Source organism: Pongo pygmaeus, chromosome 2, assembly GCF_028885625.2.
Source record: "Pongo pygmaeus isolate AG05252 chromosome 2, NHGRI_mPonPyg2-v2.0_pri, whole genome shotgun sequence".
Classification (NCBI taxonomy): domain Eukaryota; kingdom Metazoa; phylum Chordata; class Mammalia; order Primates; family Hominidae; genus Pongo; species Pongo pygmaeus.
Window position 1 is genome coordinate 118,528,507 of NC_085930.1, and position 22,389 is coordinate 118,550,895.

Consider the following 22,389-nt stretch of genomic DNA (forward strand, 5'->3'; position numbering starts at 1 on the left):
TCAGAATAGTGTTTCCTAGGTTTTCTTCTAGGATTTTTATAGTTTGAGATCTTACATTTAAATTTTTAATTCATCTTGAGTTAATTTTTGTATATGGTGAAATGTAAGGTTCTAGTTTCATTCTTCTGCATATGTCTAGCCAGCTATTAAGAGTAGGGAGTCCTTTCCCTATTGCTTATTTTTGTTGATTTTGTCAAAGATCAAATAGCTCTAGGTGTCCAGACTTATTTCTGGGTTCTCTATTCCGTTTCATCGGCTTTTTTTGAGATGGAGTCTTGCTGTGTCACCCAGGTTGGAGTGCAGTGACGTGATCTTGGCTCACTGCAATCTCTTCCTCCTGGGTTCAAGTGATTGTCCTGCTTCAGCCTCCCGAGTAGCTGGGACTACAGGTGTGGGCCACCACTCCCAGCTGGTCTTGAGCTCTGACCTCAAGTGATCCACCTGCCTCAGCCTCCCAAAGTGCTAGGATTACAGGCGTGAGCCACTGCACCTGGCTGGGCTATCTGTTTTTATACCAGCACTATGCTGTTTTGGTTACTGCAGACTTATAGTATAGTTTGAAAACCGGTAGTGTGATACCTCCAGCTTTGTTCTTTTCGCTTAGAATTTCCTTGGCTATTTGGACTCTTTTTTGTTCCATATAAGTTTAGAATAATTTCTTCTAATTCTGTGAAATATGACATTGGTAATTTGACAGGAATAGCATTAAATTTATAGATGGCTTTAGGCAGTATGGCTATTTAAACAATATTGATTCTTCCAATCCATAAGCGTGGAATGTTTTTCCACTTGTTTGTGCCATTTAATATTTTTTTCAGCAGTGTTTTGTAGTTCTCCCTGTAGATACCTTTCAACTCATTGGTTAGATGTATTTCCAGGCATTTGGTGTGTGTGTGCCTATTGTAAATGAGATTGCTTTCATTATTTGGCTCTCAGCTTGAATGCTATTGGTGTATATAAATGCTACTGATCTTTTACATCGATTTTGTATTCTGAAACTTGGTGAAGTTGTTTATCATTTCTAGGAACTTTTTGGTAGAGCCTTTAGAGTTTTCTAGGTATAGAATCATATCATTAGGGAAGAGGTTGTTTCACATTGTTGAACTTCTATCTCATTTAAACTGCAAGATGCCGCATAAGTTCTCCACCTGTAAGAATGACTCTTGAATTCTTGAGAACTCTTATTCTCCTTCTTTTTATAAATATAATTTTCTACTTAGATACTTATAGTTTTGCTTTTATTATTTTTGTCTCTTTGTTGCTTTTATAAGTTTTCCTGGCTTTAAGTGATAATAACCACTTAAAAATATTTCAAACAATTCATTAAATGTTTTACTTGTCACAAACAATAAAGCCTTTACACGAAACAGAATTAGTACTGGCCCATACTGAGCCCATTAATCATTTATATGATTTGCTTTATTTTTATCACTCATGATGATCTTTAACCTGATTCCAAGACCATGATTAAACCCCCCTTTTTAAATTCACTCTGATTAATTTTTTATGCTCAATTGGGTGACTCACCAAATCAGAAATTATCCTGATGTCCAAGTGTTTGACTTAGATATTTTCTTTTCAATATCTTTCGTGGATTTGTGATTAAAAAAACTGTACATTCATTGAGCCTGTTTTATTCTCATTGAAACCACTCTGCCTATTTCTTATGCTTAATATTTTCCAGGATTATCAAATGCTACACTTTGCTGATGCTCACCTTCTTGAGCAGAAGTTTCCAATACTTTCAAAGAGCCTGTTATTTCCATATTTCTCAGTATGCTAACATTCTTTCGTTTTCTAAGAATAAATACGCGTGGATCAGTAAACATGCTGCCTAATCCCCTAAATAACTCAGGGTGATGTGAGTCTTGTAATGACTGCCAAGTAAGGAATTCCCTTATCTTCACGTTGGCTAGAGCAATATTTGCAACATCTTCATTACTCCCTAATTGTCTATATTTCTTTGCTTCATTTCTCTTGTTAAAGGCAGATTTTAAAAATGAGTTCAATAACTCAAGCGTTTTAGACTCGTCATTAATTTCATGTCCTTCCTCATTCATTAGTGGACCTATTTTCTTGTGGCTTTCTTTTCCCTCTGGGTCTGTCTGTTTTTTTTTTTTTTTTTTTTTTTTTTTTTTAATCTTCTCATTTACTTTAACCCTTTAATCATGCTCTAGCATGACCGTTGTCATGTCTCCCATGGTAACAAGAATAAAATCTCACCTGACAGTGTATTTGTTTCCTCATTATTCTTAGAATAAATGTTCTTACATTTTTCTTCTAAAAAATTATTTCAGAACAGTCTGCATTATTACAAGCTAAATTTTAAGTTTTTTTATTCACAGGAAATGTATAACTAACTTTTTAAAAGAATTGTAAAAATGCTCTAAATGTCTTCTATGGGAAAGCAGCATTAATATCTTTTTTGATTTTATTATTATTATACTTTAAGTTTTAGGGTACATGTGCACAACGTGCAGGTTTGTTACATATGTATACATGTGCCATGTTGGTGTACTGCACCCATTAACTTGTCATTTAGCATTAGGTATATCTCCTAATGCTATCTCTCCCACCTCCCCCCACCCCACAACAGTCCCTGGTGTGTGACGTTCCCCTTCCTGTGTCCGTGTGTTCTCATTGTTCAATTCCCACCTATGTGTGAGAACACGCGGTGTTTGGTTTTTTGTCCTTGCGATAGTTTGCTGAGAATGATGGTTTCCAGCTTCATCCATGTCCCTACAAAGGACATGAACTCATCATTTTTTATGGCTGCATAGTATTCCATGGTGTATATGTGCCGCATTTTCTTAATCCAGTCTATCATTGTTGGACATTTGAGTTGGTTCCAAGTCTTTGTTATTGTGAATAGTGCCTTTAATATCCTCAAACTAAAATTTTAAAAGGACTGCCCAGATTCTTAAAAACAACTACTATTTGGGTAGTTGTTTTACTTCATCAAACATTAAATTTCTGCAACTAAGCCCACTGCCCCTGCTGCTGCCCCAGTTCAGACGTAGCCTCATATTATCAGTACATGTTTCTTCAGAATTCAATAAATGCCATGACACCATTTCTTACTCCCCTGTTATATGTGTTGTTTCCTAAACAATAGTTTCTATAATCAATGAATAGTTTTTATAAATATAAATAAATAGTTTTTATAATATATGTCGAATACTGTTTCATTGACTTTCTTTTTTAAAAAATTAGAATAATCCACTGACAGGATAAGCTAACTGTTTAGAGTTAAGCAGACAAAAAGACAATTTTTGTTTTACCCCACTTTATGGTTAGCTTTGTGAACTACACAATAGTATAATACCTCCAGCACACACACTTGTACACCCACCAGCAGGCACAGTTCTTTGAAGATGTTCATGACCTTCCAAATGTCATCCATGGACAAACTTGTTCAACTTAGTTCAGTTTAATATTTTCAAAGTTTTTTAATTATGGCAATCTCTCTATGTGTAACTTCTTGTAGAAATATTGTTTCCTAAAACAAACTATTGGAAAAGATGTTTTAGATTATGGTTATAGAATATGTGTGACTGGCTCATACAATTATCCATAAAATTATTAAAGTCTCACTGAAATAGATTTCTATAATAATGAGTTGAAAAATGCAAAGCTGACATAGAAATCCTTCTCCTATTTCAGCTCCCCAATTGTTCCTTCTGGAATTGAATAGGAAGTTAGAGATGACAGGCTGGGTGAGTTTGGAGGTTTGAGAAATTTTTCCTCATCTAGAAAATAAGGAAGGTGTACAAAATTATTTGTAAGATCTTTTGGAGCTTTAAATTTGATGTTTCAGTGACCTAACTCTGTGACTGACAGATTAATGAGAAAGGAAAATCACATTTTCTATATACTTTGTCTTTTAATTATTATTTCAGTGTTCAACTACCTAAAAAAGCACTGTAAGTTAAAGGAGTCAGGGTAAGCAAAATGAAATAGCAACCATAACAAGAGAAGAAACAGTAATATTTATTGAATACCTGCTAGGTATAACACATTCTTCTAAATACAACCCATTATTATATCAGTTAAGCTTTACCACACATCCTTCATTTTGGCTGGATGCTAATAATTCCCATATTACAGGTTAACCTCAATCACAAAAAGCCTATGTAAACTGTTCAATATCTTACACACAGAAATGGGGCAACTGGACACAAACCTAGGTCTGGCTAATTTCAGTTCCATTTCTTTTTCATTTTATTATTCTCATATTAGCATAGAAACAACTAATTTCAACGTGAAGGAAGGGAAGAAAATGAAAGAAAAATGATTTTTTTAAAATAAAAGATACTAAAGATAATCCACATGTAGGCATCCACTAGTGACCCCTCAAGTTAGACAATGTGGAATATTAACCTTTAATTTAGGATATATTAGCAGAAACTCAAAATTACCAGTAGAAATATTGAGCTGAACACCTGACATATTCAAACAATCAGAATATAAGAGCATATTTAATTTCTTACTTCTTATTTTATAAACAAAAATAAATAGATGTTTTAAAATAGGTTTTTAGACTTTTCTACTAGACATTTGGTGTCATGAAGAAACTGTTGCTGCTATCTTACAATAATGTGACCACATTGAACTATTTAAAACCCATCTCCAAAACAAATGTGAAGGTAAAGCTTTCACCTTTAATTGTTTGACATTAATGGAATAAGACAACAAAGTTGTAATGAACCACCCTGACCATATCATAAAATGCAGGGAGGCATCATTAGTTTATTATAACAATGAATGGGTAGTCAGGCTTTTCCTGAACTGATAAGGTGAAGTCTAATTAGTCGTATACCTGTTTTATTTTCCTCAGTAATGAGCATATGCGAAGGAGCTTATTGCAAAAAGGTAGATATTTTAGAAACCAAAAAAAATAATAATAATAATAATAATACATCAAATGCAAAATACAGTTGTTTCAAAATTTCTTCTCTAGGCAACACATTGATTTTCACACCACAGAGCATAATTAGAAGAGTCCTTAATTCTATAGCTTTTCTAATTTTTGAGGTCTAAAAAACTCTCAACCTATATTGCCTTGTATGTGCCTATTTCTTTTCAGTCATGAATATTCATTAATGTAATATGAGCTGCTATTAATTTCTGCTAATATCCAGCAAATGCTATGTATGCAGTAGGAACTTAGTAAATATACAATAATTGGATTTCTCATGAGTTGTTGGGTGGGAAAGTAGGCAGTAGGTATTGCTAGGTTTCAAATTGTCTACATTCTTGTAAGTGTCTAATATTCTGCCTCTACAAATAAGAAGATACATTATTAAATTCTTCTTCACCAGCTCTTTTCTTAGGATGAGTCTAATTCCTTCACCTCTTTCTGACAGGATCTAATTTCTATTCTTTTCAACAGTTCCGCTGACCTCTGTACACTCTCTCCCTGTGCTGCAGAGTTTCACTTGGCTGCTGGTCTCCCAATCTCCATACATTAAAGATGCATTTATACTTTTTTTTACAGTGCTCTGAACATAATTACAAAAGCTTTGAATCAAGAATCAAAAAGGAGCGCTGTGATCACATAAAAGCTAATTTCTGAAAACCACCACACACAGAGATTCAAAGTCAAAGGGAGGACAAATTTAAAACTCTTCAGGTACAGTCCGGAAAAAAATATTTTCTAAGCAGACCCAAAGAAAAGTTTACCATGAGCTGCAATTCAAACTCTAGCCTCATTTACCTCTTGTTTTCTAAGCCCATTGAAGTCCTATTATTTGGTCTGCTGAGTTTTTTATTACAAGTAACTAATGTGCCACTTCTATTCAATAACCATCTCCTTTGGTTTCTTTTTGCAATTCAAGTATATGATCAAACATTTAATAGTGAAAAAATTTAAAAAGTAATATGGGACAGTATTGGGGGAAGTTAAAAAAAAACAAAAGGTATTTAGCATCAAAAAGGAAACAGAAAGTGCCTTTATTGTTATTCACAAGAATTTTTAATGTAATTCCTCTGATAATCTTGCCTTTGGAGTACAGATTCAATAATAACAGCAGGGCAGGTAACAGTATTCTGTGTTTGCTTCCTTATGTATAGCTCGATATCCTTTTGAACTCCTAACAGCAAACTTTTATACTTTTATTACAGAGAAAATAAACTTTCTGTATGAAACTCTCTCTCACTCCTTCACCTGAAGACTCATACCAGTCCTTCAATGCTAGTTCTGCTATCACTTCTCATAGAAACCTCTCCCTTGCCTTTTGCTAAGGTCAGAGGCACTGCTTCTGTGTCCAACATAGTCCCATTACCAAAACAAGCCAAATAACATTAGCTTCAATTCTTTCCTTGTCTGATTCCCCACAGCACTCTGTGACTCTCAAGTACATATACCACATCTCTGGTCCTATCCCCTTAACTCCAGTCTTGCACATAGTAGAAACCAAATACCTAATTTTTGAGAGAAGGTTATGTCCCCAAATCATACACTGAAAAATATGACACTGGGAACAGTTTGTTGTACATCTATTCCAATGCAATTGTAAAAATTAAAAAGAATAGTAATAAAGGATAGTATTCAGGAGCCACTTTGAAGAAATAAATGTCTAGATTCAAAAATTAAATAAAAAGTACTGTCACTGTTATTCTTAAGCTCAAGCACTGGAAGGATGCCATAGAGGGATATCTAAATTACAGTTGGATAAGGCAAGCTTCTCGCTCCTTGAATTCCTCTATCCATGTTTGCAGGTGAGTGGAAGCCTCCTAAAGGCCACGTGGACTAGCTGCGATGTCTTCCAGCCTTTCCTTTGAGCAACAAATACATATCAAATGCACAAGTATTAGGAACTGTGCTTAATGCTATAGTCATACACCAGTTGCATCCCTAGAGTTTTGTTTCATTGGAGAGATAGAATGTGGTACAAACAATTTTAGTGATAATTCAGGACATAAGTTTGTAGAACATACAGAAAAGGTATAAAGAAAGATTCAATTTCAATAAGGCCAAAGAGGGAGATTAAGAAGTTACTCATAGAGGGAAAAATAGTTGAGTTGAATTCTGAAACAGGGTCAGTAACAGAAATATAGAAAACCAAATTCTTAAGAATGTGGCAGAGGTGTGAGCATATTTAAAACCACTTTGTTGTATACAGAAATTTGAAAGAGAAAGTCTAAAACGATTCTGTCCTCCCAAAAGACCAGATGAGCACAGAATTGACAGTGAGGTTCTTCCCCATTCTCTCTTTTGTCTTACATTGTGGTGAAGAACTTAGTGCCAATGTTTATCTAAATATGGACATAACATTGAATTGTATGGTGGGTAGAATTTTTTAAATAGCTCCCCCAAAAATATTTCTAACTAATCCACAAAAACTATAGATATGATACAATATCATCCCTGTGAGTATATTGTAATTATACAATTACAATTGTATTTGTATAATTTGTATATCAATTTGTATATCAATTTGTATATCAATTTGTAAATTGATAATTTGTATAATTATACAATTATCAATTGTATTGATAGCAAAGTTAAACTTCAGATGAGATTATCTGGGTAGGATTGATTTAATTATATCAACCATTGAAGTGCAGAGCTTTCTCTGTCTGAAGGTAGAAAATGTCACAGAGATTTAACATGTGAGAAGGACTTTACACTTTGTTGCTGGTCTGAAGATAGAGTGGTCATGTGAGAAAGAATATGGCTTGCCTAAGGAGTGGAGTGACTCCTCCAGCTGTTAGCCAGCAAGAAAACAAGAACATCAGTCCTACAACCACAATAAATTGAATTCAGCCAAGAATCTGGATGTTTATGGAAGTAAAGTCTTTACTAGAGCATTCATATAAGAGCCCAGACTAGTTGAAATCTTGGTATCGGCCCTGTGAAACCCTATGCAGAAAGCCCAGCCAACTCTGCCTAGATTCTGACCCACAGAATTGTTGGCTAGTAAATGGGTATTGTTTTTAATCCACTAAGTGCTTGGTAATTTGTTATGAAGTAACAGAAAACTAATACTATTTCTGGTTATCTTAATTTTTTTCTAATGAGAATTTGAGAACATACTAAGTGTTCAAAAATGTTGATATTAATGAGAGAGTTGAAGGAATGTAGATACTACTAGTTGCCAATCCAACATCCAATTCTTCTTTCTTAGAAAAATAATTGTGCATTTGTTTAGCTTGGCAGTGTAGCCATTCAAAAGACATTACCCTATCCCTCTTACAGCTGAATGACAATGTGACCAAGTTTTCGCCAATTATATTGAAACAAAGTGTTATGTGAATTCTGAGAGTCTTCCTGAAAGTGAAAGAGATGGACTTTTTTTGTCCTTTTCTCCTTCCTGCTGCATGACTGCATAGCTTTCTGTAATGTGAGATGATGGCTAAAGCTTTGGGAGCCATTCTGAACTGTAAAGCAATATTGTTATCTATTGATAAATTATAAAACACCCCCAAATTTAGTAGTTTAAAAAACGAAAATTTAATTACACCTCCTAATTACGTAGATTAGATGATTCTTCTGTTCCATAGAACATCATTTAAGTGACTCATTAAAATTTAGTGGACAGTAAGACTGATCTTCAAGAACTGTGACAGCTTATTTTCCTGTCTGGCACTTAGTTGGGAGTGGCTAAAAGCTTGAGCCCAGCAGGGCCTTTCTCTTTGTCTACGTAGCCTCAGAGCCTGTCCAGCTTCTCTCTTCAACAGTCTCATTGGATTTCTTACATGACAGCTGAGATCTCTGAAAGAAACTGTTTCAAGAAGAAAGTAGAATTTGACAATACCTTGAGACATGTGCCTAGAAATTGGCACACCGTCGTTTCTACCATATTTTAGAGGAGAGTACAGAGACCTCATCCCTTGATTTTTTTTTTTTTTTTTTTTTTTTGAGACAGAGTCTCCCTCTGTTGCCCAGGCTGGAGTACAGTGGCATGATCTTGGCTCACTGCAACCTCCACCTCCGAGGTTCAAGTGATTCTCCTGCCTTAGCCTCCCAAGTAGCTGGGATTACAGATGCATGCCACCACACCCGGCTAATTTTTGTATTTTTTGTAGAGACAGGGTTTGGCCATGTTGGCCAGGCTGGTCTCGGACTTATGACCTCAGGAGATCCGCCCGCCTTGGCCTCCCAAAGTGCTGGAATTATAGGCGTGAGCCGCCGCACCCAGCCAGACCTCATCTCTTAAAGAGAGAAATGCAATGAATTTGTACCACCTTTAATATTCTATAGGTGACCTGAAGATGGCAAAGAAAAGAACTGGAAGGAGCCTGGGTCCCTGACTACATACAGCTTGCAAAACAGCCCTAAGTTTCTTACATCCAAATGTATTTTGTTACAGAAAAATGAATCTTCAAATGTCTGCCTGCTTTAAGAATATATAGTTGGATTTATTGTATATGGAGTAGAAGCTACTTCTGAGAACTTCAGTTAGAATTTTATAGGGATGCAGAGACCTGAATCATGGTGATTTACTTAGTATATGCAAACTTTGTATATCAGGGCTTCCCACAGCCTTCTCTCATAACATATCTAGAGAAAACAAATACTCTATTTTATCTTGGGATAGTTCCCCTGCAACTTACTTCTGGTGGACATGAAAATTTATTTAATTTTGGAATTTATATGCTCTATTCATGTTAGATACCCTTAGAGAGAAGGCATCAAGAGTTTTCATATTATTTTAAAAACAAATAAGTTTTCATGAATAACAAAATAAATGAAAGGAAAAGCAAAGATCTTGAAAGAAGAAAAGAAAGTGGAAATTCTAAAATATATATATTCAAATTGTAGAAGTATTTGCATTGGCAACTGGTACTTCCTATATTTCCTTATAATGTCATGGCTGTTTGTTATATATTTTAAGTTCTCATGATGATGGGCAGAGAAGCTGAAATTAATGCACCAGTAGGAAGGTTTCACTCCTTTTTTTTTTTTGCTTTGTTTTACTTATCACTGTTTTACTTGATCACAATGCATTTCAAAGTAACATTCTGTCACATTCAGTGTCTTTTGTACATTCATACCCTTACTAATTCATATTCTTATATATCCCCACTCTCATGCACATCAAGGCATGTTATGAAATTCTCCCAATCACATCTTCAGACTATTATAAAATATTTTGAATGCATGCACATGAACTCTCATTCTCTTACATAATATCATATCTCTGATTTCTTGTGTTTATTCAATCCTTTTCAAACTTGGCTGATAAAATCATACTCTTGCCTAATGATACCTTCATTTATATTCTCATCTGTTGCACACACACTTTTTGACAAGTTGAGTAAGTTTACTTAAGTTTCTCTATGCCCAATCAATCTCTGTCCTCTCTACACCAGATTAAAATGTCATGTCACATGAGAAGGGAAGAATCAGAGGCAAATGATCTCTGATGACAGTAAAGAACTTATGCTTCGGCCGGGCATGGTGTCTCACACCTGTAATCTCAGCACTTTGGGAGACCGAGGCAGGTGGATCACCTGCGGTCAGGAGTTTGAGACCAGCCTGGCCAAAGTGGTGAAATCCCATCTCTACTAAACATTTAAAAATTAGCTAGGCCTGGTGGTATGTGCTTGTAATCCCAGCTACTGGGGAGGCTGAGGCAGGAGAATCGCTTGAGCCTGAGAGACGGACGTTGCAGTGAGCCGAGATCATGCCATTGCACTCCAGCCTGGGCGACAAGAGCGAAACTTCATTTGAAAAAAAAAAAAAAAAGAATTTATGCTTCAAGACCCCTGGCCTGCATGAATCTCGTTTAAGGATCCAAAATAATAAAACTATAAATATTTTTACATAGAGAAGCAAATGTGAACCTACAATGGTTAGATCACATAAAAGTAGTAGTTCATTAAGAAAAAGAGATCCCTCTCAAATAGAAGTTATGTGGAGACATTTGAATTGCTTAATGATACCCTTTGATGAAAAGATTTGAAACATGGGAACATACTGAAAAAATAATAGTTTCTTCCTGATTTGATACAAATACTAACATCAGTGCAGATAACATCAAAAAAGTATATGCCACTAAATAAGGACATTGAAAACACATTGGTTATGAGTGTGGTCATTTCTAAGCATATTTATTACATTGCATGAGAAAACTTGAAATGACTTGCAATGTTACAATTTATGTATTAAATAAATTTGATAAAGTCTTTGTGACTATGTTTCTAAAAACATGACACTATCCAAAATGGGTCCTGAAGTGGAAGAAAAATTTTCTAAATTTTTATGTCTACTACCACTGTTACTTCCACAACAAATAATAACAACAGATTTTTAAGGAACTGTGGTAGAGAGAAAGTACTGAATTACTTTTCCATTCTTTCTATAGAACAAAGTACAAAACAATTTCTATATGAAAAGACTAACAAATAATCAAAGAATATACAGCCAAAATATATGGAAAAGCAACATAGAGGTATAGCAGGCAGTTACCCAGTAATGACAGTATTTTGTGCTCACAAAGTTTATGGTATTTATAACTTTTTAAAAAATTTTATTGTTATTATGCTTTAAGTTTTAGGGTATATGTGCACAACGTGCAGCTTTGTTACATATGTATACATGTGCCATGTTGGTGTGCTGCACCCATTAACTCGTCATTTAGCATTAGGTATATCTCCTAATGCTATCCCTCCCACCTTCCCCCACCCCTCAACAGTCTCCGGTGTGTGATGTTCCCCTTCCTGTGTCCATGTGTTCTCATTGTTCAATTCCCACCTATGAGTGAGAACATGCGGTGTTTGGTTTTTTGTCCTTGCGATAGTTTGCTGAGAATGATGGTTTCCAGCTTCATCCGTGTCCCTACAAAGGACATGAAGTCATCATTTTTTATGGCTGCATAGTATTCTATGGTGTATATGTGCCACATTTTCTTAATCCAGTCTATCATTGTTGGACATTTGGGTTGGTTCCAAGTCTTTGCTATTGTGAATAGTGCCGCAATAAACATATGTGTGCATGTGTCTTTAGCAGCATGGTTTATAATCCTTTGGGTATATACCCCAGTAATGGGATGGCTGGGTCAAATGGTATTTCTAGTTCTATATCCCTGAGGAACCGCCACACTGACTTCCACAATGGTTGAACTAGTTTAAAGTCCCACCAATGGTGTAAAAGTGTCCCTATTTCTCCACATTCTCTCCAGCACCTGTTGTTTCCTGACTTTTTAATGATCGCCATTCTAACTGGTGTGAGATGGTATCTCATTGTGGTTTTGATTTGCATTTCTCTGATGGCCAGTGATGGTGAGCATTTTTTCATGTGTTTTTTGGCTGCGTAAATGTCTTCTTTTGAGAAGTGTCTGTTCATATCCTTTGCCCACTATTTGATGGTGTTGTTTGTTTTTTTCTTGTAAATTTGTTTGAATTCATTGTAGATTCTGGATATTAGCCCTTTGTCAGATGAGTAGGTTGCAAAATTTTTCTCCGTAGGTTGCCTGTTCACTTTGATGGTAGTTTCTTTTGCTGTGCAGAAGCTCTTTAGTTTAATTAGATCCCAGTTGTCAATTTTGGCTTCTGTTGCCATTGCTTCTGGTGTTTTAGACATGAAGTCCTTGCCCACGCCTATGTCCTGAATAGTATTTCCTAGGTTTTCTTCTAGGGTTTTTATGGTTTTATGTCTAACATTTAAGTCTTTAATCCATCTTGAATGAATTTTTGTATAAGGTGTAAGGAAGGGATCCAGTTTCAGCTTTCTACATATGTCTAGCCAGTTTTCCCAGCACCACTTATTAAACAGGGAATCCTTTCCCCATTGCTTGTTTTTGTCAGGTTTGTCAAAGATCAGATAGTTGTAGATATGCGGCATTATTTCTGAGAGCTCTGTTCTGTTCCATTGGTCTATATCGGTGTGTTGGTACCAGTACCATGCTGTTTTGGTTACTGTAGCCTTGTAGTATAGTTTGAAGTCAGTTAGTGTGATGCCTCCAGCTTTCTTCTTTTGGCTTAGGATTGACTTGGCGATGCAGGCTCTTTTTTGGTTCCATATGAACTTTAAAGTAGTTTTTTCCAATTTTGTGAAGAAAGTCATTGGTGGCTTGATGAGGATGGCATTGAATCTATAAATTACCTTGGGCAGTATGGCCATTTTCATGATATTGATTCTTCCTACCCATGAGCATGGAATGTTCTTCCATTTGTTAGTATCGTCTTTTATTTCATTGAGCAGTGGTTTGTAGTTCTGCTTGAAGAGGTCCTTCACATCCCTTGTAAGTTGCATTCCTAGGTATTTTATTCTCTTTGAAGCAATTGTGAATGGGAGTTCATTCATGATTTGGCTCTCTGTTTGTCCGTTATTGGTGTATAAGAATGCTGTGATTTTTGTACATTGATTTTGTATCCTGAGATTTTGCTGAAGTTGCTTATCAGCTTAAGGAGATTTTGGGCTGAGACGATGGGGTTTTCTAGATATACAATCATGTCATCTGCAAACAGGGACAATTTGACTTCCTCTTTTCCTAATTGAATACCATTTACTTCCTTCTCCTGCCTGATTGCCCTGGCCAGAACTTCCAACACTATGTTGAATAGGAGTGGTGAGAGAGGGCATCCCTGTCTTGTGCCAGTTTTCAAAGGGAATGCTTCCAGTTTTTGCCCATTCAGTATGAGATTGGCTGTGGGTTTGTCATAGATAGCTCTTATTACTTTGAGATACGTCCCATCAATACCTAATTTATTGAGAGTTTTTAGCATGAAGCGTTGTTGAATTTTGACAAACGCCTTTTCTGCATCTATTGAGATAATCATGTGGTTTTTGTCGTTGGTTCTGTTTATATGCTGGATTACGTTTATTGATTTTCATATGTTGAACCAGCCTTGCATCCCAGGGATGAAGCCCACTTGATCATGGTGGATAAGCTTTTTGATGTGCTGCTGGATCAGTTTGCCAGTATTTTATCGAGGATTTTTGCATCAATGTTCATCAAGGATATTGGTCTAAAATTATCTGTTTTTGTTGTGTCTCTGCCAGGCTTTGGTATCAGGATGATGCTGGCCTCATAAAATGAGTTAGGGAGGATTCCCTCTTTTTCTATTGATTGGAATAGTTTCAGAAGGAATGGTACCATCTCCTCCTTGTACCTCTGGTGGAATTCGGCTGTGAATCCATCTGGTCCTGGACTTTTTTTGGTTGGTAAGCTATTAATTATTGTCTCAATTTCAGAGCCTGTTATTGGTCTATTCAGAGATTCAAATTCTTCCTGGTTTAGTCTTGGGAAGGTGTTATGTGTCAAGGAATTTATCCATTTCTTCTAGATTTTCTAGTTTATTTGTGTAGAGGTGTTTATAGTATTCTCTGATGGTAGTTTGTATTTCTGTGGGACCAGTGGTGATATCCCCTTTTTCATTTTTTATTGCGTCTATTTGATTCTTCTCTCTTTTCTTCTTTATTGGTCTTGCTAGCAGTCTATCAATTTTGTTAATCTCTTCAAAAAACCAGCTCCTGGATTCATTGATTTTTTGAAGGATTTTTTGTGTCTCTATTTCCTTCAGTTCTGCTCTGATCTTAATTATTTCTTGCCTTCTGCTAGCTTGTGAATGTGTTTGCTCTTGCTTCTCTAGTTCTTTTAATTGTGATGTTAGGGTGTCAATTTTAGATCTTTCCTGCTTTCTCTTGTGGGCATTCAGTGCTATAAATTTCCCTCTACACACTGCTTTGAATGTGTCCCAGAGATTCTGGTACGTTGCGTCTTTGTTCTCATTGGTTTCAAAGAACATCTTTATTTCTGCCTTCATTTCTTTATGTACCCAGTAGTTATTCAGGAACAGGTTGTTCAGTTTCCACATAGTTGAGCGGTTTTGAGTGAGTTTCTTAATCTTGAGTTCTAGTTTAATTGCACTGTGGTCTGAGAGACAGTTTGTTATAATTTCTGTTCTTTCACATTTGCTGAGGAGTGCTTTACTTCCAACTATGTGGTCAATTTTGGAATAGGTGTGCTGTGGTGCTGAAAAGAATGTATATTCTGTTGATTTGAGGTGGAGAGTTCTGTAGATGTCTCTTAGATCTGCTTGGTGCAGAGCTGAGTTCAGTTCCCGGATATCCTTGTTAACTTTCTGTCTCGTTGTTCTGTCTAATGTTGACAGTGGGGTGTTAAAGTCTCCCATTATTATTGTGTGGGAGTCTAAGTCTCTTTGCAGGTCTCTAAGGACTTGCTTTATGAATCTGGGTGCTCCTGTATTGGGTGCATATATATTTAGGATAGTTAGTTCTTCTTCTTGAATTGATCCCTTTACCATTATGTAATGGCCTTCTTTGTCTCTTTTGATCTTTGTTGGTTTAAAGTCTGTTTTATCAGAGACTAGGATTGCAACCCCTGCCATTTTTTGTTTTCCATTTGCTTGGTAGATCTTCCTCCATCCCTTTATTTTGAGCCTATGTGTGTCTCTGCATGTGAGATGGGTCTCTGGAATACAGCACACTGATGGGTCTTGACTATCCAATCTGCCAGTCTGTGTCTTTTAATTGGAGCATTTAGTCCATTTACATTTAAGGTTAATATTTTTATGTGTGAATTTGATCCTGTCATTATGATGTTAGCTGATTATTTTGCTCATTAGTTGATGCAGTTTCTTCCTAGCCTTGACGGTCTTTACAATTTGGCATGTTTTTGCAGCGGCTAGTACCAGTTGTTCCTTTCCATGTTTAGCACTTCCTTCAGGAGCTCTTTTAGGGCAGTCCTGGTGGTGACAAAATCTCTCAGCATTTCCCTGTCTGTAAAGTATTTTATTTCTCCTTCACTTATGAAGCTTAGTTTGGCTAGATATGAAATTCTAGGTTGAAAATTCTTTTCTTGAAGAATGTTGAATATTGGCCCCCACCCTCTTCTGGCTTGCAGAGTTTCTGTCAAGGGATCAGCTGTTAGTCTGATGGGCTTCCCTTTGTGGGTAACCCGACCTTTTTCTCTGGCTGCCCTTAACATTTTTTCCTTCATTTCAACTTTGGTGAATCTGACAATTACGTGTCTTGGAGTTGCTCTTCTCAAGGAGTATCTTTGTGGCATTCTCTGTATTTCCTGAATCTGAATGTTGGCCTGCCTTGCTAGATTGGGGAAGTTCTCCTGGATAATATCCTGCAGAGTGTTTTCCAACTTGGTTCCATTCTCCCTGTCACTTTCAGGTACACCAGTCAGACGTAGATTTGGTCTTTTCACATAGTCCCATATTTCTTGGAGGCTTTGTTCATTTCTTTTTATTCTTTTTTCTCTAAACTTCTCTTCTCGCTTCATTTCATTCATTACGTCTTCCATCACGGATACCCTTTCTTCCAGTTGATTGCATCAGTTACTGAGGCTTGTGCATTCATCACGTAGTTCTTGTGCCGTGGTTTTCAGCTTCATCAGGTCCTTTAAGGACTTTTCTGCATTGGTTATTCTAGTTAGCCATTCATCTAATTTTTATTCAAGGTTTTTTACTTCTTTGCCATTGGTTTGAACTTCCTCCTTTAGCTCAGAGTAGTTTGATCTTCTGAAGCCTTCTTCTCTCAACTCGTCAAAGTCATTCTCTGTCCAGCTTTGTTCTGTTGCTGGTGAGGAGCTGTGTTCCTTTGGAGGAGGAGAGGCGGTCTGCTTTTTAGAGTTTCCAGGTTTTCTGCTCTGTTTTTTCCCCGTCTTTGTGGTTTTATCTACCTTTGGTCTTTGATGATGGTGACGTACAGATGGGTTTTTGGTGTGGATGTCCTTTCTGTTTGTTAGTTTTCCTTCTAACAGTCAGGACCCTCAGCTGCAGGTCTGTTGGAGTTTGCTGGAGGTCCACTCCAGACCCTGTTTGCCTGGGTATCAGCAGCAGTCGCTGCAGAACAGTGGATATTGGTGAACCACAAATGCTGCTGCCTGATCGTTCCTCTGGAAGTTTTGTCTCAGAGGAGTACCCGGCCATCTGAGGTGTCAGTCCACCCCTACTAGGGGGTGCCTCCCAGTTAGGCTACTCGGGGTCAGGGACCCACTTGAGGAGGCAGTCTGCCTGTTCTCAGATCTCAAGCTGCGTGCTTGGAGAACCACTGCTCTCTTCAAAGCTGTCAGACAGGGACATTTAAGTCTGCAGAGGTTACTGCTGCCTTTTGTTTGTCTTTGCCCTGCCCCCAGAGGTGGAGCCTACAGAGGCAGGCAGGCCTCCTTGAGCTGTGGTGGGCTCCACCCAGTTCGAGCTTCCCAGCTGCTTTGTTTACCTACTCAGGCCTCGGCAATGGCAGGCGCCCCTCCCCCAGCCTCGCTGCTGCCTTGCAGTTTGATCTCAGACTGCTATACTAGCAATGAGCGAGGCTCTGTGGGCGTAGGACCCTCTGAGCCAGGTGTGGGATATAATCTCCTGGTGTGCCATTTGTTCAGCCCGTTGGAAAAGCGCAGTATTAGGGTGGGAGTGACCCGATTTTCCAGGTGCCATCTGTCACCCCTTTCTTTGTCTAGGAAAGGGAATTCCCTGACCCCTTGCGCTTCCCAGGTGAGGCAATGCCTCGCCCTGCTTTGGCTCACACACGGTGTGCTGCACCCACTGTCCTGCACCCACTGTCCGGCACTCCCCAGTGAGATGAACCCAGTACCTCAGTTGGAAATGCAGAAATCACCCATCTTCTGTGTCGCTCATGCTGGGAGCTGTAGACTGGAGCTGTTCCTATTTGGCCATCTTGCCTCCACCTTTTTTTTTGTTTTGAGATGGAGTCTTGCTCTGTCGCCCAGGCTGGAGTGCAATGGCACGATTTCAGGTCACTGCACCACCACCTCCCAGGTTCAAGCAATTCTCCTGCCTCAGCCTCCCAAGTAGCAGGGATTACAGGTGCCTGCCACAATGCCTGGCTAATTTTTCATATTTTTAGTAGAGACAGGGTTTCACCATGTTGGCCAGGCTGACCTTGAACTCCTGACTTCTGCTGATTCACCCGCTTCAGCCTCCAAAAGTGCTGGGATTACAGGCGTGAGCCACCGTGCCTGGCCCAACTTTTAAAACATATATTTGGCATGATTTATTTTCTCATTCTAAGTAAAGGCTAATTTATACCAATATTTTATTCATAATTTTGTGTTCTATTTTCTAAGGAAGCATCCCTGAAATGGGACCAACTAGCACCATCAAAGCTGAATGTATCTCAGAGAGAGGCTGGTATCAGTCACAATGAGAACAAATGGATTGGAACAAATCTGGAGACTAAGCTTTAGGGCAATCACAAGTCTATAAAAAATGAAAGGTTATATATCAAATGAAAGATGAGGCAGACCATGGGTGCAGAGTAAGAAAATAAACAAATATTGGAAAAATATCTCTGAAGAAGGATGATTTTAAATCAGGCCTTGGAAGAGGTAAATGAAAGGAAGAGATGGGTAATGTTTCCTAAAGTGAATGGCATGTACCAACCTCTGAAGGTACATACTGTAAGAATGCAGTCTCAGATGAGGAGCATGAGAAAGGAATTAAGACGAGTGGGAATTGCATGCTTTGGTATTATGTGGAGGAGAGGAAACGAGATAATATTAATGACAGAATGGCAAAGTTGAGTTCTTAAACATTAAGAAATTTTTAATTTTTTTTCCAGTATTTCTTCAAGTTTTATCATTCATACAGATCACAAAACTGAGTGATCATGAGAGAAACCAAACATTGCCTATCTTCACTTTTATACACTTGGAAAGAAACTGCAGCATTTTTCCTGAAGGTCAGCAGATTTCCAATGATGTCACCTTAATTATTCCCCACTGTACATATATGAAAACAACACAAGGGCTGTTTGCTACTTAACCAAATTAAGTTCCACATCACTAGCTTATTAAGTCACTTGGCCCACTGTAAATTCTTTATTTAGAATAAAAATATCCTACACATTTCTGGTCATCCACAATGTTTAAGAATAATTCATTAGCCATCCTGCCACTAGACTACAAGTTATTGCATTGATTTTCAAATAAGAAAATAAAAAAATAAACAGGTTAATAGAAGCCCCAAATTTTATTATTTCAATACATCTGGAAATTTTCCAAGGAAGGCTGACAAAAATAATTTAGTTCTCTCAAAAATATCTCATTCAAGGGCACTCAGGCTACTCAGCTACACAAATTCTCTTCATTCTCAATTGTCTCAGTGCCCCCCACCCCCAATTTGATCATGATATCTATAGGAAAATCTAAAATAGTATTGTTGGAAAGATTGCATATACTTATAATAGTATCTTTCATAACAGCTTTCACATCATGCCCCATTAAAGTTTCCTTTTACACTAGTCTGGCATGACAGTGTAATTCCTTGTTAAATGCTATATTAGCAAGGATGAGTAATAATTCAACAGGATGCTAACATAACACAAGTTTAAATTGCTAATTCAATGAAGCCTTCATTTCACTGTACATTGCTCAAATCATTGTGATTTTTGCAATGAAACACTAGAACCTTTTAAAAATAAAAATAAAACATGGAAATAGTTTCTACCTGTTTCCTACTCTTGGCAGAATATATGTCTTGAGGAAAAAAGCAGTACTCTGGCTTTACTATTATCATCATTTATCAAAGAGGTTGTTCAGAAGTATTCTGAAAAACTTCTAAGAAAACTTATCTGCAGGTACAAACAATGTTAATTCCTCTCTCACTCTTCTTGTCCCTCTGATGTGAGAGTCAATAAATTACCACATCAGCTCTCATATTGTGAAATCCCTCTCAGAGTTGGCCTTGCTTCCTTATCCCAAATTTTATTATGGTACTTCAGGTTATATGTCCAGCTGCTAGCGTTTCTTCTCACATTCAATTTTTAGTATATCAGATCCTTCTTATGTGGTCTCACCATACTAACCATCACACACGCGCACATGCATGGACATACACACACACACACACACACACACACACACACTCCTTAACCCTGTCACTTTCCTACTCAAAAAGGATCTCCATTGTTTGTAGTCATCGTCTGGCTTCCACTATGTAATATGAATACAGAATATCATATTAGATTGATAGATAAACACATATACATAAACACATACAGATCTTTACACATATATACACATATGGATATAGCTATATATACACAAACATATATATGCATATATATATATACATAAACACATATTATCTATAGAATTACAAGAATTTCCAATACAATAACTGTTACTATTTTCTAGTGCATGCTATGTGCCAGTAGTATAGAATAATGTTTAAATTATGCATTTTGAAGTTAAGAGGTTCTGGGTTTATCTTGCTCTGGACCTAAGTAGCTTTACAATATTTGAGAAATATATTTGTTTCACTCAATGTTCTCAGGTGAAACTCAAGATAGCAAGAGTTTCCTGTTTCATAGTAGTTTCTCAGGTGTTAGATAGATGATGATGTTTGTAATATGCTCATCACTGTGACTAGCATATAGAACATACTCAATACATGTTGGTTAATGAAGAACTATGATGCCTATTACATTTGCAAGAATTAAAGTGAAACTGTTAGGTCAAATTGAGTTCACTTTTTAATTCTGTTAATATGCAATGAAAAATTGCCATTTACAGAGGTTGTTCCAATTTACATCCTTGTCATGTATTACCATGTATAAATGAAAGTGTTTTTTCCCCTAAAGTTTTGCCCTACTGGGTATTATAATTTTAAATATTTGTCATTGAAAAATGGCATATTTTAAACTGGTATTACTTTGATCACTTTTGAAGTTCTAATAAAGTTGACTATTTTTTCTCGTGTTTAAGTTCTATTGATATTTGTCCAGTGGAATGTCTAACATAAAATTTCTTCAGTTTTATACTGGTAAATGTAGGTTTATTTTATGATTTAAGATTTAAAAGGATTATTGCATGTGAAGATATTATCCATTGTCTACTGTTTCTCAATTTTCCCAATTTGTGTTTTTGTATCTGACTTTGTTTGTGGTATTATTTTTGCCAGAAAGATAATTTTATCATGTGAATCTCAATGTATCTATATATTATTCTCAATGTATCTGTATATTCAATGTATCTATATATTCTTCTAGAATATAGAAACTAGAATATGTTCTAGTTTCACAACATGCTCAAAGTATAAGGATTGTGAGATATTGAAGGTTAATTAACTATTCAATAATTTCTGCTTATTCTACATTTCTTTATTTTAAAATTGGAGTCATCTGTATGATTTTGGTAAAAATGTCCAGTTGTATAATCTTCCCTCAAAGAGCTAGTTAGTTCCCTGTTCTTTCATTATTAATTTGATACGTTTTTTCCCACAATGATTTAAAGTTCATATTCTATGTTCCGCATAGATTAGGATCTATTATTAGACGCCGTAGTCCAGTTCATTCATCTACTTTAGTTGTGTTTAATACTGTTAACTTTTTGATATTTACTAAAACTAGACTTCTCCCATTACTCATATTTTATAGAATTTTATATTCTTTTAGATAATCTTTAGTAGTATTTTTCAATTTCCTCCCTCAATATTCCCTCTTCTCCTGTGGGTGTCCTAATTATATATGCGTGTTTGTAAGTGATTTTATTTTAGGAAGAATTGACAAGTTTAAAATATTTTTGTCCAAAACTATGTTTTAACTTACCCGTTCTTCTCTTTTTTGAAATAAACTAAAGCTTTTCTAGTATGTGTCCTATATATTTCTTTTTAATATATTTTCCTGGATAATTTATATTTTCGATATTAGGTCAAATGAACTTTATCTGATCATATGTCTAAAGCCATACACAGGAAAGTTTATGTTTTAAACATTAATATTATTAGACTTGGCTACATTAGCATTATGATTTCAAGTAATTTTTCAGTTGATATCTATATACAGTATCATTGTATTCAATTATGTTTTCTGCAAATAATAATTATTCTCAAATGTGATGATATTTACAGCTTGCATTGTATTATTTGTATTATTAAGATTTTCCAATACGAAAACAAATATTCTAAACTTATTTTCCCAACTCTGTGTGTTTTGTTGTTATTTATGATATTTTTGAGGTTGAAATAGTCAATTTTACATTGTCAAATATATCACTTTTTTCCTGTTTGTTTTATGATTAAAGAAGCCTGCCTTTTAAGCTTGATCTAAAAATTGTTTCCAATTGTTCAAACTGTTACATGATTGCCTTAACACAACTTATTGAATAATTCACTCTTAACTTTCTGATTTTCGAAGTCATACATATATTATCAATACGTCATATATTGATTTCAAATTATTTCCCAAACACATGTTAAATTTTACTATTATTTTCCAAAAGCCTTCAAAATAAATAAGTTTATTACTATTTGCTGGAATACAAAATATAGACTTCTTTGTGCTTCTGAAATTGTGCACAATTCCTAAAAGATGAAAAGAAGATAGGATTGTATTGACCAGTGCATACATGAGTTTGTTTTCTTCTTAAGGATGTAGGTTCATGGAGTAGAAGGCAGGGACACAGAGGTCATTTACAGGATTTCTAATGTGGGTTTCCCTAAAAATAT

At 36.2% G+C, this 22,389-nt stretch overlaps 1 long non-coding RNA gene across 1 annotated transcript in view; it reads left to right on the forward strand.

Annotated features, from left to right (window-relative positions):
• The window catches only part of LOC134739125 (uncharacterized), a 542,148-nt gene that overhangs the window by 165,313 nt on the left and 354,446 nt on the right, over positions 1 to 22,389 (forward strand). The gene's annotated exons all lie outside the window — the stretch shown is intronic.